Source organism: Pseudopipra pipra, chromosome 11 (assembly GCF_036250125.1).
Source record: "Pseudopipra pipra isolate bDixPip1 chromosome 11, bDixPip1.hap1, whole genome shotgun sequence".
Classification (NCBI taxonomy): Eukaryota; Metazoa; Chordata; class Aves; order Passeriformes; family Pipridae; genus Pseudopipra; species Pseudopipra pipra.
Genome location: NC_087559.1, coordinates 1,728,515 through 1,752,332, shown reverse-complemented (window position 1 = coordinate 1,752,332; position 23,818 = coordinate 1,728,515). Strand labels below are relative to the sequence as shown.

Sequence of the window (23,818 nt, the reverse complement as noted above, 5' to 3'; positions counted from 1 at the left end):
TCTGGAGCTCTGTTGCTTATACATGCATTATTTACCCTTATTTAGTCAATGCAGCCTTGTTTGTGCTTTGGCATTAGGGCTGAGATTAAGGGATTTTTTCAGTTGAAGGGTCACAGATGTAGTTTTCCTGAACACTTCAGAAAATTGAAAAGCAAACTAAAACAAATAACCAGATTCTGCTGCCTGATAGTTTTGGAAAAATATGATCAGCATATAGAGAGCACTTTGTAGGCACTGAGGTGGTTCAGTGCCATCCCCTGTTCCTCAAGGGTCTTCTGTGGTGTCAGCCTTCAGGTATCCTGTGTTCAGCTTCCAGAAAAGCGTGGCCTTGAGTCCTGTTGCTCTCCATGCACACTTTTCCAAACCTACTCTGGATAAAGTGATTATATCAGCTGTTTAAACTTTGATGTGAAATAATCCTAATTGCTGGACTCTCTGCATGTCTCAGAGGAGCTGGGGTGGGTGTTTTGCTCAGGGCATGTTCTGGGATGGTGGTGAGGAGAACACGGGGATAGACCTGAGCTCACAGCCAATTTTGGGCTCCTTTTCTTTCCTGAACATGGAGTTTCTAGTGCTGCTGGAATGTTTGGGTACATTAATTATTAAGGTGCTTGGATTCCTTTAAGGAATATTTAAAGTAATGTCTAAATATGACCTTTTTTCACTCTGATAACCAGATATTAGCAGCTCAAATAGCAGGATTCGTTTTTCATGCAGGAGGCAGAACACTTGAGGCTGCTTGAGTGCTGAGGCCAAAGCTTAGCACAAGGATCTTAAAGAAAAATACATCAAATCCATCACTTGCAGTGGAAAAGTGACTTCTTTTTGCTTTGGGGATATCTCAGACACATTAAAAGGCACACTCTGAATACCAAAAGTAGGAAATGAAGTCACAACAGTAAATACCCTCTTAACTAACTTCTCTCTTTTATGGCCAATCACTATAAAAAGAAAGAATTATGTCCCTTTCCCTGTTTCAAAAAGAGCACTAATATGATGATTCAGTGTAAATTCAAAATAAACTTTTAGGTTTCTGTGATGGAGGAGAAAAATGGTGAAAATACAGTTTAATGTATGCCAGTAGTTTTTTTTTTAATTGGAAATTGAAGCATTGGGCATTTTGAGTAGAAAAAAATCCTTCAATCTTGCTGAATTAGGATGTTGTTAAAATCTAAAATACATTTTGCTGCCTCGACGAGGAGTCTTTCAGTACCATCCCCAGTATTTATAGAACTGCACTAGAAAAGTGCCAACTGCTCGTACACATTTGAATGTGCTGCCCTTTATATGATGGAGAACTCCTGTGAATTGTGAATCCTGAGCCCACTGCAGCCCACGGACGGGCAGATGTTGGGGACAATTGTCACTGTGGCATTTAGGTATTTAAAAAAGACTGGGAAGTTGAAAGTGTTGCATTTTCCTACAGACAAATGTGCTTTGTACCTGCTAAGGCTCGGGGCACCCTGTGAGAGGAGTCCTGGTCAGGAGGGATGCAGGAATCAAAGGGAAGGATGGTTTTTTTTATCATGGAGAATGAATTGGGAAGTTGCTTGTATTTAATTTCCCACATTTATTGCACTGTGGTTCCTTACTGTGAAGCCACACAAGTTTTAGTGCAGTTAGTGGATATTTGTCATGAAGCACCAGGACATCCCAAAGACATCCTGACTCAGTGATCCTTTGTTGCCCAGAGAGCTTGTGGATTCCCCACCCTGGAAGTGTCCAAGGCCGGGTTGGACGGGGCTTGGGGCAACCTGGGCTGGTGGAAGGTGTCCCTGACCATGGCAGGAGGTGGCACTGGATGGGCTTTGGGATCTTAAAAGGTTGGAAAGGATCTTTTCCAAGCCAAACCAGTCTGGGATTCTGGGCTGATGTGCTGAGCTGGAATAGTGGAAACATGACTGGCTAAATAGTGGTTTAATTGAGGTGTTTTACCATGTTTTTTTTCTGTGTCCTGGTGATGAGGTTCCAGGGCCAATGGGAAGGGTCTGATGGCACAGATCAGGAGGGTCTGTTCAGCTCTGTCATACCAAGCTGTGGGCAGTGAGGAGGAGGAGGAGCTGGGTCTGTTGGAGCACAAGGCACAGGCTGTAGAGACATTCTGGGTCATGTTTTCATGCTGCTCTGTGCCCAGAGTCCTGTGGGCAAACAGCTGCTGCCAACTTCTGGTTTTCAGGTGCTTTCATCTTGGATGTTTTGCCTGGAGATGGAGGCAGAGCAGAGCCCCTTTGAGACAGAGGTGCCATTAATACATAGACTGGGAACGTGGCGTGAAAACCAATCTGCTGGTTCAGGCACTGCAGGAGGAGGGGGATTTATTTGGACTCCAGTGAGAAGTTTGATCTGTGAGAAGCTTAAACTTTGTTTGCCCATTGAAAATGTGGGTTGTAGTTCCGTGCAGGGCAAGGGGGGAAGGTGCTGCTGTGGTGACCGAGTCCCAAAAATGAAGAAATAAGCAAAATGCTGGTTAGAACATTTCATCCCTTCTCAACTCTTGCAGCTCTGAGGCTTTTCCCCTGTGGAAAGTTGAGGGTATTTCAGGTAGGATCAAGGCAGGGATTGCCAAAAAGCAGTGCTGAGCTATTAAGTAGAGCAGTTCTGTTAATAAACCTACCCCAACCTTGTAGACAAAGGAGTACTGTGGCTTTGTTGCCATAGTTTCAGAGCAAAATCTGACCTTAGCTACAATAACATTCGGTTAGAAAGAACTAGCTAATCAGTTTTCTAAAATTAGTGTGTTCCCTAGTACATAAGCCAGTATGAACAGGATATTTAATGAAATATTATACTTAGTCACAAGAGCCCAAGGGAGTGAAATGCCTTGATGAATTGTGGGGGTGGGGTGACATTGGTGCATATTTTTTAATACAGCAAAGTTATTAAAATTTGTGCCTTGCTTAATATTTAGGGTGGCTCAGCTGTTGGGTTCTTCTCCATCTCTTTTGCTGTGTTGCTTTTGAAGGCTCTCTGAGTGTGTTCTGTGAGCTGGGAAGATCCAAGTGTTGGTGAGTCTCATCAATCCCAGGTGCTTCCAGAGGGACTTCAGCTCAACTCCAGAGCTGGTGCTGTGCTTTCTGCTGGCACAGCCTGAGGGCTCTGCAGGGGAATGAGTCTTGCTCATACAGAAGGATGCAAACAGATGGAGAAAGTCATGAAGTTCATGGGGAAAAAAAAAAAAAGCTGTTTGTGAGGGCAGCAATCTTCCAGGTATTGGGAACATCTTTAGCTGTTCACTGGTTATCAGAAGTGCTGATCAATCAAAGGGAGAGAATCAGACACTGGTTGGTAAAGTCTGGTGTGTAAAATACTGCTGCCAGTCCAGAACACCTGAATGAGAGGGTTATTTATTGTGCCCAAGGCTCACTGACCTGGCCTTGAGTGAGGTTGTATCAAACTGTGGTTTGAGTTAAAGACTGATAATTGGCAATATGGGAGCTCTGATGAGTTATTGTTTTCTTATGTGCAAGTTGGTTATTTGGGTATTAATATAAAAAAATATGTGATATGCTGAGTGAGCTGTCTCTTCTTCACTTTTCTTTGAACTGAGGTTCTGTGGAGCTGTGTTCCATTACCACCTGGTGCTTGAGAGGCCCAAATACATGGGAGGAAGATTTAGACAAGGGGCATCTCAGTGATGCTCCCCAGTTTGGTGGTGGCTCTCGGTGTTCCTGTGAGCCAGAGCAGGTTACCAAGGAATCATCACTTCTCCTGGCAGGGCTTTGCAGTTAAGGTGAAAAGTGCCTGTAATTAGTCAAAATCAACCGTAATTCACTTAATACCTTCCCCAGGACTGAGCTCTGGCCTGTCCTGGGTGTGTGGGGTGACAAACAACTGAGTTTGATTCACAGAAACACTTCTCCCCTGGAAGGTGCTGATGCTTCCATAGCTGAGCTGTCTCAGGCACATCCTCCTGGCTCTCCCTGCTTTGATGATTCCTGGTACAGCTCAGTCACAGGGAGGTGTGATCCATAGTCTTGGATCTTCCACTGCACACTCAGATCAGCACTGATGTTCAGGGTTTGTTTTTCTGCCTTCCCCAGTGAGCATTAGGGAATCATACCAGGCTCCTCAGGTTCTTTCTTCCCCTTTGCATTTTTGTGTGTCCAGGTTTGATCTCCTCTCACCCCTTGGCTTGCTGTGCTCAGGAGGTGTTTCATTTTTCAGAGGGAGCAGGTGAATGCACTGTGACACCCCTGAGGAGCTAATCTGTGTCAGACTCCCCAGACAGTCTGTTCTGTATCATCTCACATCTCTTGCTTTTAGGGCAGAGTGCAGTTCTGTGCTGTTTGCAGTAGCAGTAAGTTACACTAAACCCTTCGATTTATTTTATTTAAAAAATGAGGCTTTATATTTTGAATGCAGTTCCATTTCAAAAATACTTTCAATTTAGGGCTAAGTACCCACACCAAAGGAGGCCTTCCAGGCACTGTGTCCAAGTGCCACATGGAAGTCATTAGTCAAAGAGGAACCCAAGTTAAATAATTTCACTTCTCATTTTTTGGGCAGCCTGTTCTTCACTGAGCAAGAGCCCTGACTGCAGCAGTGGTGTCTCAGGGAAGTAAAGCTGTAAGTACTTGTGTTTGAGAGCAGTCAGAAGGAAAATAATGAGGCTGCCAGCACAGCCAGCCTTAAAACTGTGCTGTTGGGAGAGCCAGACCTTGCCAGGTGTCTTCAGCAAACAGGCTGTGACACTCACATCCTCCTCCCCTCCCACACTGCTGCTGGAGATGGAGTATCCTGTCCTTCCCCTTGCAGGATTTGGATTCCTCTTTCAAGATGTAGTGCTTAGTGTGTCAACACCTGAGTGTGAGCTCTCTGCTTCAGTAAGTGCTGCCTTCAGAGCACCCCCAGCTGATCCCTCAAACTCCCTGTGATTTGGGACTTGTCTGTAGAAAAACCTCATCTTTCCTGCAGAACTTTGAAGTTTCTTATCCAAATGCCAGGAGACAAGTGAGCTGTTGGTGAAGGTTCTTGTCTCTGAAAAACTGCTTTGCATTTTTTTTTTTTTTTTTTGCTGCTTTGAGGTCTGCCTTGGAAAGCACCTTACTGGTTCTTTAGGAATAAACTGGGAAATGTCTGTTTGTTCCCTTGCTTGGCAACTGGCTGGCTGGGGGGGAGGGAGTTGCAAAAATCCTGGATTAGCATTGAGTGGCCCCTAAGAAATGTGTAAAAGAAGCCTTATGTCTCACATGAGTGAGACATTACAGATTGACTCTGAGCACAGTGTGCCTTAAAAATTGTATTCTAATGAGCAGCTATTCAGTCAGAGAGGGACTTATGTGTGAGGGGCAACACTTCCTTCGTTCCTAATTTGTGAAAACAGTCAGCCCCGAGCTCTGGGTGTTGGCAATTATCATCTGTTCTGATTACATCATGTACAGGAGTTCAGTGAAAACATAACTCCTCGTGTGGTGGTTGCAGAGCCTTTCTGGAGCTCTCAGTCAGATTTTCAGAGTCAGAAATCACCCCGAGCTCTGCTGACAGCAGAGAAACAGTGACACTGCTGAAAATGCTGCTGCAGGATCCTCCCTGCTTTGATAGAACAAATTCTCCCTGAGCTGGGTTTTATTAAGGCTCTGGAGAGCTGTGCTGTGCAAAAGCAATCTGGTGGCACTTAGACCTTGTGTTCGGTGAATGTCAACCCTTCTATTTGTCGAGGTTAAAAATTATCCAAGGAAAAAAATAAACACAGAACTCGCAGGCATGAGGAAGTGAGGGAGCTGGATGAGGGAGCAGCCATCCTGAAAAGGAAAAAATCTGAGCTAGAGCTACAAAAATCCCTTCCCTCCCCTTTGGAGCAGCACGTGATGTCCACCCAGCACCACTTGGCTTTAAGCAGCCCCAGGAGGCAGAGTTTGGGCTGGTGGTGGCCCAGAGCTCTCTGGGTTGGTTTGGGTTAAGGATTCCAGTTCCACAGCTGCTCCTGCTGCCATAGAGCTGCGTTCTACTGTCAAAGAAACAGGGATAAATCTCAGTATTACTGGAATGTAACTGGTACCTCTGGGAAGAGGAGGAGTTTAGTCCCCTCTCTGCAAATGTGAGGGGAAGTTGTTGGAGCTCAGGATGAAGGGACCAGGGAGGGCTGAGCTGGCTTTGACGTCAGCGTGTTCCCAAACTCCTCCCAAAAGCAGGAATTGCAGTGCTGATCTGGCAAATGCTCCACCAGTCCAGGCTCAGAGCTTTGACTTACCAGCACCACAGGCCTCAGACAAAGGCTGAAGGACCAGGAGGTGGATCTGTGATGTTTCTTGGTCCCAAAACTTCAGCACAGGCAGAGCCTCTCTCAGCCACAGCATTTTTATGGCATTTTAGCTGGATGTTCTTGGCAAAAGCAAGACTTTGACTTCCCACTTGTGTGTTAACATTGGTACTGAAAGTTGCTTTTTGGAGCAGACACGTACGTGCGACTTTGCTGGGGGTTGTGGTGACTTATTCAGTTCTGCCCTTCAAAAGTGCCTTTTCCTTATTGATTAAAAAGCAGATAATTTGTCTCGTGTGATTGCCACAAAAGCTGATCAGAACTTGAGGTCCTGTAAGAGTAACTCAATTACCAAGCTTTTCTGGGAAGTCAAAGTTGTGTCATTGCTGGCTGGTGTGGGAGAATGTGACAATGGAAATGGGACTGTGTGTGCTTGGTTGGGAGAATGGAAATCCATCCTCTCCCAGCACGAATGGCAGCGCCCTGTGAGCTCATGGCTTGGGGATTGGAAGGGAAATCTGAAGGCAATATAGATTTTACAGATAATGTTCTGGGTTATTATTGACGAGTTTTAAAATAAGTGGTGAATTTCTATCCTCCCACTCCTCATCAGGCCTTGGTCATGAAGGATGACAATGAGCAGAAGATCCTTCAAGTCTGATCTGCAGGGTTTAATTCCAGATATAATTTCTTCCATATGCAGTCAGTCATGTGCTGAAAGTTTCTGTGGTTTGTGAAGATTTGGGGAACTTGACAGATGATAACTCTGTGTTGGGATCAGAATTTGCCCGCAGAGAACAATTTGCAGTTTAACAGCTTATTTGTCTTACATTCTCCTCACAGTTTCATATTTACATGTGTACAAATAAATATTGCAGGAGGAGTGCACTATGTACATATAGGTTATTTTATAGTTAATTGTAGTAGCTTATGTTAGGAATATCCACTAATATTTCACATCAGCTTCTTTCAATCTTAATATTACGGCTGACATTTAATTTCTAATTGGTATCTGATGGAAAAAATTGAGAGGATGTTTCCATATTTATTTTTTAGTATTTAGCTGGAGTTCCCTTGGAAGATCAGAAGCTTTTTTTTTTTTTCACAGTAGCTGTTCAACCTTCCCAACCCCCCATGCTGAGCTGTGAGGACCTTGAAGGCAGATGAGCAGCAGAGAAAGCCATAAAGGGAACAAATGCAATTAGATTTTTGCTCTATGAAGGGTTTGACTGAGAGGAAACCCTGCAGCTGAGCTGAGGCTGAGCTCATTTCAGGATGTGCTTCCAGAGGAGTGTCACAATTCCCTCGGCACCCCAAGGCAGCACCCATTAAATAGGGAAGGAGAAGGACTGGGGGGAGAGAAAGTGGAATAAGGAAGAGAGGGAAGCCCTCAGCAGGGTTTGGAGGAGCTGGGGAGTCCATGTGGGACTCTTCTTCTTCACACTGATGAGTAAAACTGAATGTTCAGAATTAAACAGAAGATATTTTATTCTTGTAACTTCTCCAAGAATCCCTTACTGAGAAAGAATGTGAATATATTCAAGTTTTTCATTTTCTGAGATTCAACAGAAAAAAAAAAAAAAGAGGCACCAACCAAGACCTTGGAGAAAACTAAAAGTTCTTGAGGAAAAAAAAAGTCAGAGAGATTGGTTCTTGTTTTCAACCACTTTCCAGGGACAGGGGGTTTATGTTTACAGACATTTCTTCCTTTCAGCTTTTTGTGTTAAAGTTTCCTACCTGATGGCTCTAAAGCTTTGTGAGGACCTTTGTGGTGCTTCACTGGGGTTTATTCCTGCCTAAACCTGGGAAGGGATTGGGCAGAGCTCTCTGCATCCCACACTGAGTTAATTCCATCTTACTGTACCTTGTGTTCCCTTCAGCTATTCCCAATATTTACATTTTCTGTTTTCTTTCTTATACCTTTTCTATGCAGAAACGACTGGATTTGCTTGTCTGCTCTGGGTTTTTAGAAGTCTGGTGAGCCTGGTCCTTGCTCTGATGTCTGAGGCAGGAGTGAAGTTAAACATCATGTTGGGAGCTAGATATCAAAGTATTCAAAACCCAAAAATAAAAGAGGGAAAAAAAGTGTCAGGAAATGAGTTGCAGCCTCAGACTTAAAAACTCAGTAACTTTAAAAGAAAAACTTTAATCTCTCAGAGATTTTGAAGTGCCTGTCAGTGTTCCATCCTTCAAGTCGTGGTTAAAGGCTCATTTCAGAAAACCACAGTGACTCAGCTCCTTTGAATATCTGCTCTGTGGTCTGTGTTGGAAGCTCCAAGAGTTTCTCCCGCCTCCAAGGACGGTTTTCATTGGTGGGTAATTCACTGGCAGTACCTTTTGCACCGTCCTAATTTTAAATAGACTCTCAATATTTAGATTTTTCAAGTGTAAAGGCATAGTGCCCTAATATTGGTGAGTAGAAAGGAGAACAGTTGTATATAAATATTTATTAATTTGCAAGTGCAAAGGTGAGTTTATCTAGATTTTTTGTTTTCAGATGAAGTCTGTGTTACTCTCTACAACACTGCATGTTCTGGAGGGCAGGGCCTGCCTTGGCCTGGGTTTTATGGCCTCAGGCTCCTGGCTTGGGAATGGTGTGGATGGCATGGAAAGAGCTGGTTCTGGACAGAGCTTCCGTGAGGTGACCTGGTGAGAGCTGATTTTCAATATATCAGGGGGAAATTTTGAGCCAAACCTGTGTAAATACACCTAAACTAGTAAATACACCTAAACTAGTAAATACACCTAAACTAGTAAATACACCTAAACTAGTAAATACACCTAAACTAGAGCTAGCAGGTTGCACAGGGAGGAACTTGGGCTGCTCCTCAGTGTGGTTGGGCTGCAATAATCTTTTTATCCCTATTTAGTAGGCAGAAGCCTGAGGGTGGTAGGAATAGATGCTGAGGACTGGGTGTTTGTGGTGATTAGGAAAGGAAGGTGCTCCGTGGAATGACCTTTCCATAAGACACAGGGATCTGCAGGACTTTTAACAGTCCAGGACTGAGCTTTGTGGGGCTGAGCCCGGTGTGGGTTTTCTGTGCCAGCTGCCAGGCTGAGCTTTGGAGACTCCCATGGAGCCAGAGCAACCTCCCAGCTGGAAATGCTACCTGGAAGGGAATTGCTGGAGTGGCCATCCTGCTCTGCAGCCATTCCTGGGGACTGTGGTGCTGCTGCTCGAGCCGAGGACACGGGAACAATCCCGTCCTCCTTTCTCTCTGTGTTCCCTGGTGGTGCAGGGAAGTGTTGCCATGGAGGAGAGCGTGGGGTGGGAGTGGGCAGGAACCAGCTGCTTTAGGGCCACTCTGGGAGGGATGGGGGAGGATAGCACATGAAGGCTGCTCCTGCAAGCAATCCAAGGAATTTCTTGCTGTCAGGCATCGTGTGCGTTCCTTGGGGAAGAGCTCTGGTGGCACATAGGGAAGGGTGGAGCTTTGAAGTGAGGGAATTTGCTTTCTCCCCATGGTTTGGGAAGAAGTTACAGAGCTGCTGGGCACAGTGGCCCTCACGGGCCTGTGGTTTTAGCTGAGTGCCTTGTCCATCCTGTGTGCATTTCTGCACCGTTCAGACCAGGGCTGCTCCTGGATGGTGTGGCCTTCAAGGATGTGCAGAGCTCTGTGACTTCTTTAAAAGTTATCTGCAGATTTTTAGTCTAGCTTTCATGACAGATTTGTTGATAATTAAGCAACACTGCTTTACCTGGAATACAGGGATGGCCTGGCCAGCTGGGTGTGTGTGGATGTGTGTGTGTTGTCCCTCCTGGTGAGGTCAGTGTTCCTGCAGTTCATGTTGGGTGACTGTGTGCTGACTGAGACTCATTTACCATGGATTGGGAGGCTTTTTCCTGTTGGTCTTATCCCCACAGAGCAACAAATTGACAGTGCAGGGCTGGATGCAGGGGTGGAATTACACGAGACACCAGTGGGCAATTGGACACCCCTTTTCTTGCTTCTTGTTGTAAATGTATCATAGTGGTCAGTCATGGGGGTGACTGAAGGCTTGATGAAAGAAGTGCTCCTCAACCACTCCCATGCATTAGGAAATGGAAAACCAGGGAAGCAAGAGATCAAGGATGAGTGTAATATAGGATATGTCCCTGGAAGTGTCCAAGGCCAGGTTGGACAGGGCTTGGAGCAACCTGGGCTAGTGGAAGGTGTCCCTGCCCATGGCAGGGGTGGCACTGGATGGGCTTTAACATTCATTCCAGCCCAAGCCATTCTGTGATTCCATGATATTCTTTCTGGCATCTCTTTTTGCAATAATTTTGACCCATTTTTGTCACCCTTTTCTAATTATTTCTGAAAACTTTCCTCATTAATCTACTAGACCTTAAAAATGGAGACTGCAGGGATAGTTCCTTCATGAGATTCCATTAGAGTAGAGCAAAGGGTGTTCTGTTGCTGAACTGAAGGATCCATCTGCTACATCACAGTGGGTATATCAGCAGTCTCAGTTTAAACATTTTTAGTAAAAAACAAGAGTTGATTTGTACACATGAGAGGCATATGGCTTAAGGCTTTTACTCAGCAGCTGTTTGGGTGTATTTATTACTAAGAGTACCACATGGGCGTGTTTGACAAGGCAAACTTGTTCTCTGGAGCGAGGTTGGAGTTTTTGAAGTCAGTCAGTTGAGTGAAGGCTGAAAGCTTTCTGATTTTAGCGGTCATTTGTGTCCCCAGACGTGGGACACCATGTCTGAGAGCGTGGGCTGGCTGATGACAACTTTAAAGACATGTTATAGCAAAGAAACGGAGATAATGTGCATGGAAATCAGGGTGTTTGGCAGTGTTTGTAGTAGTGCAAGTTCAGGGCTGGAATGCAAAGTCTCTGCTGTACCCTCCCTCCACAGCACGTGTGCTCTGACCTGCCATCACAATCCCAGCCTCAGGATTTCCTTAGAGAAGAAATGTGGCCATTCTCAAAGTGTCATAGAAACATTTTGGCTCAAACTCTGCTCTGCAGTGCCCTGTCCTGCAGCAGCTCATCTCTTGCTCTTCAAACGTTGAGTTTTTGTGACATTTTTAACCACACCTTCAATGGCTTCACCTTGTAAAAACCTTCAAAGCTTTTTGAATGACCAGGAGGGGAAAACTGCTCGGTGGAAGTGCTACAGGGCATCCCAGTGAGCACTTCAGGTCATTAATAGTTCTCTGTTTCTATTGCAGCTGAAAATCATGGCAATACAATTCACTGAGTTTGTACCAGGCAGTGTCTTTTGGTGAAGTCTCATAATCCTTCTGTAAAAAGGGTGTTTCATTTAACTTAATGTGTAGTATTGTTAGTGCTCTGATCTTTAGCAGGAAAAGAATGGATTTGTTCTGGAAATACCTAATGTGCAGTTTGTGGATTTGAATGGAAAAGTAGCAGACTTCTGGAATATTTTCAATGGGCAAAGAGAAGACATGGTTGGTATCTTGAAGTTCACCTTCTAAAAATCCAGAGACATGGCAGACAGAACTTACCCCACTACTTCCAGTGGCTTCCTCTTCATACCATGAGTGACTTAGTAAAGGGGAAAGTCCCAAGTGCTTATCCAGATCTAAAAGCTCACAGAAATGCAGATAATCAGCTTTTCTTCTCTTTGTCACATAGATTTTTGTTTCACATAAGATCTGTCTCCTCAGGTGTTTGTTTTGAGGGGAGTTTTTGTTTTGCTTGTGCCAGTTTGAATGAGGTCCAGATATTTAATCAGGACAATTGGCACTTTCCATGATGAAACCTGTGTCTGGGTTTCATTTGGGACTTGCCAAAATAGTCTTTATTTCTGGGTCTGTTTTCTGACCCTCTCTAACATTGGGAACACTTGCAATCCACCAGGCTCCATCCTGCTCTGCAGGCCAACAGTTGCACATGGATATTATCAAATCTGTTGGATAGAATTAGGGTTTTTTTTAATTGCTTCTGCTGTTTCTGAATGCCAGGATTTTGTGTAGAAAAGGAAAATCAATCTGAAACCTGATTAAATTAATCTGAAACCTGAAATCCTGAAAGTCAAGGCACAAACCTGACGTAGGTCTGGAAGCAGAAGCTGGACCAAGTGACGCAGCCAGAGAACACTTTTAATGCAATTATGATACAAATAATAATTGGAAATAAAGACAGTGATTGAAACAAATGGAGGAAGAGAAGGGACAGGAGCAGACAATGTTAAAAGAAGACTTTAGTGCATTTTTCTGAACTTGGAAGGTTATTTCTGCTCTGAGGTTGCTGGCAAAGGTGGTGTTTGTGAGCCAGGACGACTGTGTTTGCTGACTCCGGGTGGATGTGACTGTAGGATGGTTCAGTGATGCAGCTGGTGTTATTTAATAGTTCTCACCAGCCCATCCATCACTTCTGAATCCAGCTTTCTCCCTCACTGATTGATGTGTTATTGCATCAGTAAGGCAGCTTGAAAGATGGCTTAAAACAGAAAAAAATACCTAATTATTGTTCTTTATGGAAAAGGAAATTTTTTTAAATGGCTGTAGCACAAAGTGGTTTGAATGAATTTATTTTTTTTCTAGACTTTCCAGACCCAAACCCGGGTCTGGAGGTGTGTGGAGGTGACAGTGGTCATGCCTTGAGGGCGAGTTGGGCGCTGTCCCTTTTGACAGTCCAGGTGCATTTGTGTTGTGCTCCAAGGGCTGCATCCCACTTCCACCACAAGGAGCAATTCAGGAAGAATGTGCTCCGTGCTGCAGAGATGGGAAAGGTTGGATCATCACTCTTCCCCTCCAGTTTTCCAGCGGATTCAGCACTCTGGGAAGGCTGCCCAGCTGTGGCTGTGCAAGGCCACAGGAGTGCACAGACCTGCTCATCTCCTGGCAGCTGCAGGAGAGGGGACAGATATGAATGGAGCTGTCTGTTCACACAGCCCTGAGAAGGCAACAATTAATGGGCTTTGAAATTCAATGACTGATAAATGTTGTGGGTTTGAAGGTGAATTGGGTCAGGAAGCAGGGGGAGTTCAGGGTGGAACACAGCTGGGTACCCCTGGCTTGGCTTGGGTGGAGTGACTGTGTGACTGCAGGGAGGGAGTGCAGGTTAGAAACCAAACAGTGCAGAAGGGGGCACCTGAGGGGCAGGTGAGCCCTTATTTTGGCTGCTGCAGCTGCTGTGACAGAGGGTTGAGAAGCCTCAAGGGCAGTTGCTTGCATATTCTCACTGTGGTATCAGCATAAAGGGGGCTTTTGGTTGTTTTTTTTCCTCAAATGTTTCAGGGGAATAAGAGAGGCATTGCCATGTGCAGTTACAGCACCTAAACCCAAACTTCTTTGGTTCACATTGGACAGGGAGTTAAAGAAATGAAACCAATGGTTTTCTGTAGAAGTGTGATTTAAATCCATGGTTTAGTGTATGAAGTGTTGGTGTCCCTGTGGGCTCTTACTGTCCATGTTCCAGGGGTATAAACAGTTGGGATAAACTGAGGAGTCAGAGAAGCTGCTCTTCCTGGTGGAAAATAGACCCCAAGTTAACAGAGTGTTTATTCTGCAGAAGGCTCACACTTGGAGCCTGCATGAAACATCCCTGAGATGGATGAGAGCGTGTTCTACTTCGTTTTATTTCTGCAAGACAGTGAAGTAGTAGAGCAGGAGAAAATAAACAGAATGACATCCATGCCTTTAAAAAAGAGAGAAAGGAGAAAACAACTCAGTTTGTTCTGAGGTTGAAAAAGGAACAGTTTCCCTTTAGTAACTCCTCGTTGTGCTTGTCCTGGTGTAGCAGCACGTTGGCAGCTCTGTGCAGAGGTGAAATATGTCCCTCAGGGATACTGGGTGCACTCCCAGGATTTGGGCTGTGTCTTGGCTCTGGTGCCAAGCACTTGGAGGTGATGGCAGGTGCCCCACCAGTGTGTGCTTGATACCAGCTCTGGGGATGAGGTGCCTGTTTGCAGTGACAGCATTGCATTAATACCCCCCAAACTCCAGAGAGAGTGTTCTGCCTGTGGGACAAACCCCTAAACCCCAGGGAGAACGTGCTGCCTGCTGGATGACTCCCCCAAGCCCATGGAGAACTTCCTGCCTGTGGGATGACTCCCCCAAACCCCAGAGGGAATGTCCTGCCTGTGGGATGACTCCCCCAAACCCCAGAGGGAATGTCCTGCCTGTGGGATGACTTCCCCAAACCCCAGAGGGAACGTCCTGCCTGTGGGATGACTCCCCCAAACCCCAGAGAGAATGTCCTGCCTGTGGGATGACTCCCCCAAACCCCAGAGAGAATGTCCTGCCTGTGGGATGACTCCCCCAAACCCCAGAGGGAATGTCCTGCCTGTGGGATGACTCCCCCAAACCCCAGAGGGAATGTCCTGCCTGTGGGATGACTCCCCCAAGCCCAGGGAGAAGGTGCTGCTTGCGGGACAAACAGCTCCAGGCCTCTGCTGGCAGGATCTGCTTCCGCTCGTGGCCCTGGAACATTTGTTCTTCCCTTTGCAGTCCAGCCCAGGGAAGCTGGCTTGCTCCCCTTCCCATTCTCCAGCTGTCTGCGCTCCGGATCCAGCGTGGCTGTGCTGCCTTGGCTCCCAGCACTCACTTCCCTTATTTGGTAACACACAGCCCTCCAGCCGTTCCTGGAAGGGGCTGTTTTACTAGTTTAGGGACTATTTTCCACTTTCATTTTTGATCTCTGAAGCCACGGATTGTGTTCCAGCCGCGTTGCTGGCATAGCTGAGCTCCTGGGTGCTGTCAGGCTGGAATCTTGCGCTCTGTGGAAACGCTTGGATGTTTTATTCCCTCCTGCAATGTGCTGGTTTGCTGCTGCAGAGGCAATATATGGCAGAACTCGTGTTTACAGTCTGTATGTACCTTGTCAGCATAATCTGCTCATTAAAGTGCCGAGCAGAGTGCAGCCCTCTGTGCTAGGCCTGCGTTAGGGAGGCCAGGTTTTAATTAGCTGTGTGATTTGTTGGCGTTTTCCATGCTCTGTTCCCGGGGAGGGAAGTGGCGGCGGAGCGAGCTTGGACAGATTGAGCAGCATCACTGGATAGGCCTCAGCAAGAGCATCTCTGGGCCCCTGCCAAGAGGATGGGGACTGTTTAAAGTAGAGAGAGGGAGAGGCCTTAGTGAGGTGAAAGACTCAAGCCAAGCCTAGGAGCAGAAAGCAAGGAATAAAGCTTTTGGACTTGGGACAGATGGGGACAGTGGTGTTTTACCTGACACTCTAGGGCAGTTGGGCAGCAGGGCTCTGCTCTGTTCAACTCCACCATGATTCTTTCTGTAATTAGGCAGGTCTGGGTTTTCTGCATTTGTCTTTGCTTTATTAAGGCAGTTTGTGGAAGTCTGAGCATCTGTGGCAGCTCTCACCTCACGGTGCTGCCCGCGTGGCACCGGGTGTCTGTGGCTGCTCATGGCATCTCCCACAGCTGGCTGTGCTCTGTGAGCCCTCCAGAGGAAGGAGGGCTTCCCCTCCAGCTTGGGAATTCACTCAGAGCTTCTCCAAGACCACTCTTAGCTGGCTGCATCCAGAGAGGAGGAGGATGGGCACCCAGCAGTGCCACAGGAAGGGTTGGGGACTGTGGGAGTCACGGGTGGAGTAGGAGTCGTCAGTGCTGTGCTGTGACAAAAAGTGCAACTGCTGCCTTGGAATATATAAAAAGAAGCATTGCCAAAAGACAGAGTAATTATTTTTTCCAGTTTTACTTCCTGGCAGAGCCTCAAGTGAAGTTTTTTATTTAGGACCTCGTGCTTCCCGAGGGATCCGAACCGACGGGGAGGGAAATGGTCAGGAACACCACTGAGCAGTTTGGCACCTCGGCAGCTGTGGGACAGAGGAGCCTGCAGATGCTGCTGGGAGAGGGAGAAGTTCTCCTTTGCATCCCCATGTGGAAAGGGAAGGGAGTTGTGGGGTTACATTGTGAAAATAAATAGGTTAGATGCAGAACTAGTGGAGCCCTGGAAGAGAGGAGTTCAGGAGCTGTGTCAGGAATGGAGCAGCCATGGCTAATTCTGCCTGGGGGAGGGAGGGGTGAGCTCAGGAAGCTTTCCTGGGGGCTGCCAGCCCTGGGAACCTGTGGATTTGGCAGTTCTGCAGGAGGCAGTGGGCCTGGAGTTCAGGAGGATGGCACCTGGTGCAGGAGGAGAGAAACAAATAATCCTTTCAGGGAAGGGATCCCAAGTGCTTCATTAGTGCAAGAAAAATGGAAGCACCGAGTTCAGTTTTATTATTCTTCCATTTTTCCAAATTAGACCTCAATAATGTTATCAAATATTTATTTAAAGGCCCTGTATCTTTTTTTGGCAATCTGGTTTCTCTTAAAGCCAAATGTGTTTCAGAGCTGAAAAGTGAGTAACTTTGAACAGCTGAAAAATGTGCCCTTTCTTTTGTGTGATGCTGTGGTGGCTCATTTCTTATAACATATACACAGAACATTCTTAAATAGAAATAACTCCTATTATGCTGTTCAGTCCTGTCAGCTCTAACAGCACAACTGTATTCTTTCCATGCTGGTCAACACTGATGCTTCCAGAGGGGTTTGAAATTTGATCTTCCTTGTTCTTCCTGTGCTTGGACTGTCCAAGTTTTCCCTGCCTCCTACCCCCACTTCCTGCCCCATTTTCTGCAGGAACTTTAATCCAGAAAAGCAAGAATAAGTGAAGGAGCAAATGTGAAAAAGAAATTTAAGGGGCGAGCAGCTGAAATAAAATGAAATTTGGCCAGAAAATGGATATGCTTTGGTTTACTGCTGGGGTAAAGTGTAGATTGAAAAGACCCAAAGATTCTGAGGAAGAATGTGCCAGGATTCCTGTCCTGAGAATCGTGTTATAGTGCCTTGCAGGGACATTTGTCATGGAAACTCTGAAAAGTGAGATAAGGATGCTTTCCTGATCAAGGATCCAGTTCTCAAACCTGGGACAAAGGCTGAAAGCCACAAGAGTTTACTTAAAACTGCTCCTGCAACTCTTACACACACCAGTTTGCTGAGTTCCCTTTGTGTAAAGTACAAATCCTTCTCCTTGTAGTGTGTAAAAGTTGAGTTTCAGGGCTTGTGGCAGAGAGAAGGAGTTGGCCTTTGCTTTTACCTCTTGGCCTACTTGGCCTCTAGTCCAGGGTTTGTTTTTGTGCTGGACCAGAGGTGGAGCTGAGCTAAGACTAAAAGCTCTCACTGGAACCTGTGGCTTTTTTGGGATCCTGGGTTAGCCCAAACTGATGTGTGCAGGTCTGAACTCTTCTCGTGAGGATTGTTTCCTTCTCCTTCCCCCTCTCCTCAGCACTGAGGGGTTTCTCTTCTGGCTTGTATTTGTGACTCACCAGGAGCCATCGTGGTGCTTTGGCAATTTCTAGAGAGTTTATTCTGAAGTAGCTTCTCTTGGTCCAAGTTATCCGTTGTGTCCATAAATTAGACTGTTCCTTGAAGCTTCCAAGGGTAAGTGGAGCATTCACTGTGTCCTTTACAGCTTTCTCTGAGGCAGCTCCCTGTTTTCTGCCTTCTGAGCTCTCTTGTATCCTGTTTTGCCCATCCAGGGTAACTTTACCCATCGTGGTGACAAGGAGGCTGATGGTTTCCTTGCTTTCTTTAACCTGGGTGTCAAATGGGACACGTTGTACTGAAATGCATCTGTGTTTTTTAGGATTTTTCCTTTCTCCTTGTGTTGCTCTCCCTTCTGGCTCTGTGTTTTCACGCAGCATCTTCCCTCGGTACCAGAGATAGAAAAAAGCAGCTGGTCTTTCCTGCAAATGTTTCCTTTTGGAGCTGCCTGTGTATCCAGTGTCTAAATATTTCTCTCTTTTTGAGTAGCAGCTTTCTTGTTGAAGGAGACCAAAGAGGTTACGTGGAGAAATAAAACAAACAGTGGCGTATCCTGAACTCTTTGGTGCCGAAGGTGTTCCCTTAAAGGGGAATTTCTCCAGTCAGTGTTGGGTGGGTTTTTGGGCATTGTGGTCGTGGGGGTGTGAGTTGTCTGTGCTTTGGTTCTGAGTTTACCCTGAGGTGTGACAGTGTGTCCAGAGCCTCACCCTGCAGGTGAGGAGCGAGGTGTTTGCTCTTCCCTGCTGGAATAACCTTATCCTGCTCAGCTTACACTGGAGGAAAGGTCAGCTTGGACGGGCCTTGGAGCCGTGTGTCCATGGCAGGGGGTGGAATTAGATGAGCTTGAAGGTCCCTTCCAACCCAAACCCTCCCGTGATTCCATGATTCCAAGGACGGCTTTTCCCACAGTAAATTTCAGCACATCTAAAATACTGTGTTTATTATTTATAAGTTACTAGCAGGGTAATGTGGAGTCGTATGCTAATTAATTATGTGACCAAAAAGCCGTTGCTTTTTAATTAATGTTTCTTTAGCAGGCATTGATATTCAGCGTCCACCTCTCAGGTCTATAATTTTCCTGTCTCTGAAATCATTGTTGCACTTGTCTCCCTTTGGTTTGATACCTCAGCCCCAAGTTAATAACAATTACATTATTTCCTGTGTTGTTACAGCTTGAACAAACGAAGCAGCAATTCCCATTGGTGGGACTTTGCATAAATGAAGATAATACAGGAGGGTGGTTACCCTCGTGTCTTGCAGATGGGAATTGAGGGTGGTTATTTTAACATAAAAATTAAAATGTATTTAGCTCACAAATGGTGCAGGCTCTGTGTTTAAATGTTGGTTGCAAGGGTGATTTTCCTCCTTTATTCTACTTTAAAAAGCAAAGCACTGAAAGCCCTTGGAGCACCAGGATGCAGCAGCACAGCAGGGAGGTGACAGACGTCACCAGGGCACAAACCTCAGGGGTTGTGTCGGGTAACGAGTTCCGTGCTGGAATCCAGAGGGATTGGGCTGCTCTGCAGAGGGATGGGATTGCTGTGAGACCTTTGGGCTTGGCATAAAATCCCACAATGGTTTGGGTTGGAAGGGCCCTCAAAGCTCATCCCATCCCACCCCCTGCCATGGGCAGGGACACCTTCCACCAGCCCAGGTTGCTCCCAGCCCCGTCCAACCTGGCCTTGGACACTTCCAGGGGTGGAGCAGCCACAGCTTCTCTGGGTTCCATCCCAGCCCTGCTCATCTGTGCTTCAGTTTTCCCCTCCTGTGGAGTGGCAGAGCTGTTTGTAACACAGGGTTTGACTCGAGTTCTCCCAGCAGGCTGGCCATGCAGGGTTCAGGCTGTTTTCCTGCTGGGATGGAGCTGTGGCTGGAGCTCCGTTGGGGCAGCAGGGCTGGATCCTCACAAAATCCCTGCTGGAAATGAGCTGCTGTGCTCCCAGCAAAACCTGATCACAGCAAATTGAAAATGAAAGGATGTCTTCTCAGCACAAAGAGAGGTCTTTCAGGAGGATCAGGTTCCTTTTTTCTCCCTCTTCGTGGAAATGCAGGAATGATTGATAATCAACACATTTCTGTAGCTGCTTTTGTTCTTTATTCTTTGAACCTCTTAGGCTGTCATCTATTAATTTTAAATCTCAGAAGGAACAAGTATAGAAATAGATGATGGAGTAATCCAAGGGCTTCTGAGGAGGTGAAACTTGCCTGTGATTGAACACAGGCATTTTGTATTATTCTCTAGGCCTCCTGCATGAAAATATTGCATTTAAGTACAAAAGAGGTCTTCATTTTGTCTTTAAATAAATAAACTCTTCATCCTGTGAAGTGTTATCATCCTTGTGAGCGTATTGAAGCTGGGCACTTTCATAAATATGAAGTCAGAAGTCTATTTGCAGAGTGTTTCTATCATTGCCAGCTCTGTTACTTGCTCATTGCAGCTATTTTTTTGTATTTAAAATAAAAGATACTATCCACATATTTCTCTCCTATGAGCAGGCTTTGGCCTTGGGGAAATATCAGGTACCTAAGTATAGAAAAGTCTGAAGAGAAACCGATAAATTTCAACAGGGAATTGCTAATTTTCTTTTAATTTTAGTATTGCTGTGCAAAGAGGAGTTTGGTTTTTTCCAAGTAACGAAGAAACAGCTGTGTTGGTGTTAAATATTCAGTGGATTTGTAAGTGACTTATTTAAAGATCTTCATCTTTGTAGATTTCCCTCATCTGAGAGCACCCTAAAGTATGATTTTTGTGAGGGGGAGTAATTTTTCTTGGTTCTTACCTTTCTCCAATTGGCATCTTGTAGAGTCTGGGTTTAAAAACCGAAATACCGACACACCTTTTTGTTGCCAACAAAGTGTTTGATTCTTGCTTCCTCCAACTGCAGAAAAGTTGGGGAAGACTTTCTACTAAATGCTTAAAATAGGCAGTGGAGATTTGGAAAAAATGATGAGTGCTGGGTTATACAACCAGCCGGGCCAGGGCTGAAAGTGCTTCCAGATCATTCAGAACTGGGCACTTTGGGAATGGCAGAGGGAGGAAAATGGTGTTCTGGCCCCAAAACTGAGCTGATCCAACAGGAGCAGAGATGGCACCTGAGGGGAGCCTGAAAGGGAGATGGAGAGAGACTGTTTACATGGGCCTGGAGGGACAGGACAAGGGGGAATGGCTTCACACTGACAGAGAGCAGGGATAGATGGGATATTGGGAAGGAGTTCCTCCCTGGGAGGGTGGGGAGGCCCTGGCACAGGTTGCCCAGAGAAGCTGTGGCTGCCTCAGCCCTGGAAGTGTCCAAGGCCAGGCTGGACGGGGCTTGGAGCAACCTGGGCTAGTGGAAGGTGTCCCTGCCCATGGCAGGGGGTGGGATGGATGAGCTTCCAGCCCAAAGCATCCCAGGATCCTGTGGAAGGTTGTAGCAGTGGCTGTGTCTAGCTGTCACCAGCACAGGCACCATGAAGAACTTTGGGTGTCAGCAGTGCCTGAGCAGCAGCTTTCTGAGCTGTCCTCGTGTACCAGCAGTAGGATTGACGTAATGACATCACTTAATGCCCCAAAAGGTGGGAAAACCCTCTGAAGGGAAGGCTGGAATTGCTGGGAGTGCTTGAGTTATGCATTTCTAGGCAGCTTGGTCTAAAAGAAGGTGATGATGTCTTGGGTGGGCTCTGAAATACTTTATTCCCTTCTCCAGATCATTCCAGCCTCTGTAAACCTGGTATTTGCAATTTTGGACAAGTGTAATAATCTTGATGTACTACTTAAATGTGACTTAAAAAAAAAAAAAAGGACAGAAAATGGTCAGTCTGGTCAGGTTTTTAATTGTGTTATGAGAGCAAAAATTGGGCATTGGGAATGTGACTGGTTGGGTTAGGACTGGCAGGAAGGGTTGGAAGTTTGGAGACTGTGCTGAGTAGGAAAAGAGCAAGGTCTGGTCAGGAGAAGGGAATGTAAAAGGGAGAAGAGAAAATTAAAAACATGGAGGAGAAGGAATTGCAGCTGGAATAGTGTTGCTGACAGGTTTGAACCCCAGAATACTTCGGGACATGGGGTTTTCTGGCATTCCCAGTATCCTTGGTTTTGACTATTGCTCTGTGCTGCTGGTGCATGCAGGGGACAGCCAGGCCTTGCTGGTGACATTTCCTGGAGCTGCAGGTGGCAGAGCCCCCGTGGGATCTGGTGTCCCAGCAGGGAGAGCACTCATCCCTCACGGGGTGCAGTTCCAGTCGGGCTCCTTCTTGCTTTATTCCATGCAGAGGAATCGCTGAGAGGAGAGCAGGATTTAGCTTTGGGAGCATTGAAATGCACATTTAATACATGCCCATGTAACATTCATCATCCTGGTGGGGTGGTGTAGGATTATGCAATCGCTTTTTCCTGCGGGACCTTTGTTGGGTGTTCAGGCTTGATGTATCATCATTTCATCAACAGTGACGTGCTGTTTTATTTTTATACTTACTCATTGTGCAATTCTGCCATTTTTCACTGGATATCATGAAGATCTGAAAGGAAAATGCATTCCTTCCTGGTTAATATTCAACAAACAGTCTATAAAAAGATGTGGTTACTGTGCAGTAATTGCTTTATTTATCACCTTTCCTATGTGGCTAAAATCTGCTTGAATCTTTGATCAGAGCAGAGAGCCAGTGGTTTGGGCTGCTTTGGCTTCATTTGGGATCTTAGACCTAAATTCCATAAGGATCATGTCTGGGAAGAGTTGGTTCATCTTACACAGTCACCACTACTGTGGGTTGCACATCCCTGACCGTGGTGGTGCTCAGGTAGCACATCCTTGATGTTATAAACATAGAAGCCCATGAGACCTGGAGAGCTGAAAATCTTCTGGCCACAAAGTTGATGTAGTTTGACCCTAAAGTTGATGTAGTTTGACCCTGAAGTTGATGTAGTTCGACCCACGGTGAACTACATTCAGGAACAATCAGCCTTCGGTGGCCATGTTAAAGTGAGTAAGGCACAGCTGAACTTCTCAACCACTTCAGAAATAGATTTCATAGAACAAATACTAGAAATGAAAAGATTGGGTGCTTTTTCTTGTTTGTTTTAGATCTGTAGCTTTGTAACTGGGATGGAAAGCTAAGAAAACCACGTTATGTTTTCCCTTCTTGCATTGGACAAGGTCAAACTCTTGGAGACCTCTCCTGGTGCCTGAGGGAGGAGAGGGGGCTGCTTGCGTTAACAATTTAGAAGTTAAGCCTAACTTGACAACTTTCTTGACTGAAGAGGATGGAAAGAAGTTCACTGTGACTAAATCTAGCATACAATTAATTCTTCTCTGCAGTTCTGTGTGTTAATTGCTGTCATTGTGTGAACTGATGGTTTCAGCAAAAATAGAAAATTTTATAACTGGTGTGTTGCTTACAATGCAGTCTTAGTTTGAAGTGCCAGCCCGCAGTGGCTTTTTGAATCTCTTCTGTGCTGTCAATCTCTGTGAATCATCTTTATGTAAATGGAAGAAGCCGTTGAAGAGAGCAAACCTGGGAAGTGTGGTTTGCGCTTCCCTCATGGCTCAGAAGCTTTGGGGTGGTGGTGGCAAAGTGGAGCTGAGTGTTTCTGGAGAGCTGCAGTTAAACCTCCTTCCAGGAGCCCTCAGCTCTCTGTCTGTCCCCAGTGTCACTGTTAAAGGGCACCGGTGCTGTACCCGGGTCCTTCCATATCTCTGTGGGTATACTGGGCCGGTATATTGGTATGTGGCAGGTAAACTGGTCCCCAGCCAAGCAGGCTGCAGGAATCCCTGTGCTGGTTTGGGACAGACTGATCAGCCCACTTGGCAGTCAGTGCCTCACTGAGATGAAACAACGATCTGCCACCACTGCTTCATCCACCCTGTTAGGAGTGGGTTTAATTTTTAGGACAGACTTTGAAGACCATCCTGCTGTGAGGGTGGGGAGGCCCTGGCACAGGCTGCCCAGAGAAGCTGTGGCTGCCCCTGGATCCCTGGAAGTGTCCAAGGCCAGGCTGGACGGGGCTTGGAGCAACCTGGGCTGGTGGAAGGTGTCCCTGCCCATGGCAGGGGGTGGCACTGGATGGGCTTCGAGGTCTCTCCCAGTCCAAACCTTCTGGTTTTTTGATGATTTTTTGTTCTCCTGTGAAAGGTGTTGCTTTGGGGATGGATTAGACAGGCAGGGTGGCATCAAATGGGGCTTTTCTTTAGGAAAGGCATTAGAAGTGTGAATGTGTCCATCTCAAATGGTGTCCTGAGGTAAAATTACCAAGGTCTGTGTCAACCTCTGACAGAGCTGAGATGGCTTGTCTTCAGTATTGGATTTTTCCCTTTTTGGTTGATGTGAATCCAGAGTGTCCATTAACCAGGCAGCCAATGAGCAGCTCTGCTTTCCAGGCAATGAAGACAAACCCCTAAGTCGGTCTCTCCTCACCGTCCTGCTTC

The 23,818-nt window shown here is 46.1% G+C and overlaps 1 protein-coding gene across 12 annotated transcripts in view; it reads left to right on the top strand.

Moving 5' to 3' along the window:
- The window catches only part of ITPR1 (inositol 1,4,5-trisphosphate receptor type 1), a 163,472-nt gene that overhangs the window by 23,667 nt on the left and 115,987 nt on the right, over positions 1-23,818 (top strand). The gene's annotated exons all lie outside the window — the stretch shown is intronic.